Raw genomic sequence first — 3,624 nt, forward strand, 5'->3', positions numbered from 1 at the left:
AGTGCTGGAACAAACAGCCACTCCCAGGACAGAGGGACCTGAGACAAAGGAGACCTCAAGACCTGAGAGATGCACAGCTTGGAGAAGCCAGAGCTGGTCTTGGGGCCTGGTGGCTGATCAGGCCTGTTGTGTGTTGCCAAGGGAGCCAGCAAGACCAGTGAGATGAGACCGCTGGGGTCTATGCCTTCCATCCCAAGTTACAGGTCTCTTGGAGGACTGGCAGGCTTGAGGCTCCGAATCCATGGAGACAGGGAAATAGGGTAAAACTGCCTTCATGAGGAAATTGCATTGAATATCACTTTTGCTGGTTAGGACAAGCCAGCCTCACAAAAAGTGCAAAAAGAGATGTTCGTATAACAGCTACTAGAATATGGGAGAACTTGGGGCAGGCAAAATCCACACTGGCAACACAGAGGACAATTGATAGAAGGAAAAGAAAACAAAGGAGAAGGGAAGAGATAAAACTAAAATAAGGTGTGTGTGTGTGTGTGTGTGTGTGTGTGTGTGTGTGTGTGTGTGTGAGAGAGAGAGATAGAAAGAGAGAGAGATAGCTGGACAATTCTCTACCAATATTTTAGGGGATACTAATAATTTATATGTTACTTTGTATAGGAAATAAAGACATTTTAGCAGAAGTCTTCTGGCTAAGCACTATGGTGTAATAGAAAAAAATGAGTCTTGGTTTGGGCTAGAGTGCAAGCAACTTATTTAGGATGTGACGTCAGTAAACCTGGGTAGAAGAAGGCCAGTGAGACGGGGAAGTGAAGGAAGTCAATAATGTAGACATTATTAAGTTAGTTACCATAGTGGGCTACTGGACCTCAGTTATGCTGGGGAATCTGGGAAACGGTGTAGTACATATTTAAGGTATCCCAATGGAGGGCTGAGGAAGTTGGGGTATTATCTACTAACTCCCCATTCATTTTTGGTTCCAGTGACATTCAATGTTTGACACACTCAGTTTGCTCTGCGCATAAGCCAAGCATGTTCTCTGGCAAGAAAGAAAGAAAAAGAAAGAGAGAAGAGGGGGAGGGAGAGGAGGGGAGCATGGGGAGAGAAGGGGAGACAGAGGAGAAAGGGAGAGAAGTAGGGGGGAGGGAGGGAGAGAAGAAGGGTAGAGGGAGGGAAGGAGAAAGGATAGAAGGAAGCAAGGAAGGAAAGGAAGGAAGGATAGAAGGAAGAAAGAAAGGGGAAGAAAGAAAGACAGGCAAAAAGTTGCTTATGTTCCCTGGAAATAGCCTTACCAGTGTGCAGAAGTGAATGCCAGGAAAACATGGACAGGATATCAATAGCATCTCCTACAGAATGTAATGGGATGCGAATCCTGCTTCTACCTCTGAATTTTACATTTAAAAAAATTTATTAGGTATTCATTGTAAGTCTATCCACTAGGTCAAGAATCAGCAAACTATACTTTCTTTTTTTCCGAGTTGGAGTCTTACTCTGTTGCCCAGATTGCAGGAGTGCAGTGGCATGCTCACAGCCATCCACAGCCTCGACCTGCTGGAGTCAGGAGATTCTTCTGCTTAAGCCTTCCAAGTAGCTGGAACCACAGATGTGCACCACCATGCCTGGCTATTTTGGGGGGATTTATTGTAGAGACGAGGTCTTGCCAAGTTGCCCAGGCTGGTCTCTAACCGCTGGGCTCAAGCAATCCTCTCGCCTCTGCCTCCCAAAGTGCTGGGATTATAGGTATGAAGCAGGTTCGGCTAAACTGTGCTTTCAAAGGTCAAATCTGGCCGGCTTCTTGTTTTTGTAAATAAAGCTTTATTGAAACAGAGCCATGCACATCTACTATGCTTTTGCCCTACTACTACAGCAGAGTTGGGTAGCTGTGAGAACATCTGGCCCTTGGAGTCTAAAATAGTTACTAACTGGCACTTTATAGAAAATGTTTGCCAACTTCTGCATTAAGTACTTGGAATACTGAGATAAGTCAGATTAACACCCTGTCCCTAAGGAGTTAGTAATCCAATGAAATAGACAGATTTCTGTAATACTTTCCAACAAATGAGGGAAAGTATTACAAGTGCTACAACAGCCATTCAAATAAGGAAATGGTGATTTCTAACTAGTTGGAGAGAGAAATCAAGAAAATCTTCAAGAAAAGGTGACAGCCCAGGGATTCAAGACCAGCCTTATCAAATGATGAGACCTTGTCTCTACAATAAATAAAAAAATTAGCCGAGCATGGTGGCCCACACCTGTGGTTCCAACTACTTGGAAGGCTGAGGTGGAAGGATCACCTGATCCCTGCAGATCGAGGCTGTGGTAGCTATGAGAATGGCACTGCACTCCAGCCTGGGTGACAGTGAGACTCCTACTCAAGAATAAAAAGAATATGTGTAAAGAGAATATATTTTTATTTTACAAAAATAATATATTTTTCCTTACTATACATACAATGTTACTTATAGAAAATTTGAAAACGGCCGGGCATGGTGGCTCACGCCTTTAATTCCAGCACTTTGGGAAGCCAAGGTGAGAGGATTGCCCGAGCCCATGGGTTCAAGACCAGTCTGGGCAACTTGGTGAGACCTCATCTCTACAATAAATCAAAAAATTAGTCGGGTGTGGTGACACATGCCTGTAGTTCTAGCTACTTGGAAGGCTGAGGCAGAAGGATCACCTGAGCCCAGCAGGTTGAGGCTGTGGTGGCCATGAACGTATCACTGCCCTCCAGCTTGGGCGACACAGTGAGACTCCAACTCAAAAAAAAAAAAAAAAAGAAAAGAAATTTTGAAAAAGAAGTATAAAGAGAAAAAAAAAGAAAATTAGCTACAATACCACAAACCAACAACAGGTGTGTTTTTCCATAGTATATCTCTATAATCTTCTGGGTAGATAGTTTTTGTTTTTATTACTAAAATTAGAATCTTATTGCATATATAATTTTAATCATTTTTTGCCTTATCAATAAATATATATTTAATTTTGTATCATATTTTTTCATTTATCATAATATCTCAAACATAATTTTTTTTGTCTGAGTCTCACTCTGTCACCCAGGCTAGAGTGCAGTGGCACATTCATGACCATTACAGTCTCGACTTGCTGGGTTCAGACGATCCTTCCACCTCAGCCTTCCTAGTAGCTGGAACTACAAGCATACACCACCATGCCCGGATAATTTTTTTTATTTTTATTTTTTATTTTTGAGTGAGAGTCTCACACTGTTGCTCAGGTTGGAGTGCAGTAGTACGCTCACAGCCACTGCAGCCTCAACTTGCTAGGCTCAGGTAATCCTTCTTCCTCAGCCTGCCAAATTGCTGGAAGTACAGGCATGCACCACCATGCCCAGTTAATTTTATGATTTATTGTAGAGATGAGATCTTGCCAAATTGCCAGGTTGGTCTTGAACCTCTGGACTAAGACAATCCTCTCGTCTCTGCCTCCCAAAGTGCTGGGCTTATAGGAACGAGCCATCACACCCAGCTCAAACATAATTTTTAATGACTGTACCTTAACCATCATATGAATTTATTATAATTTCTTTAACATTTCCCTATTGTTGAATTTTTAGGTTATTTCCAGTCCATGGTTTCACTATTACAACAACATCCTTGCACAAAGTTTCAGGCTACTAGATTACTTTTTTTTTTTTTTTTTGAGTCGGAGTCTCCC

The sequence above is a fragment of the Carlito syrichta genome, unplaced genomic scaffold (genome assembly GCF_000164805.1).
Source record: "Carlito syrichta isolate Samal-C Ts95f unplaced genomic scaffold, Tarsius_syrichta-2.0.1 Scaffold311753, whole genome shotgun sequence".
In the NCBI taxonomy this organism is placed as follows: domain Eukaryota; kingdom Metazoa; phylum Chordata; class Mammalia; order Primates; family Tarsiidae; genus Carlito; species Carlito syrichta.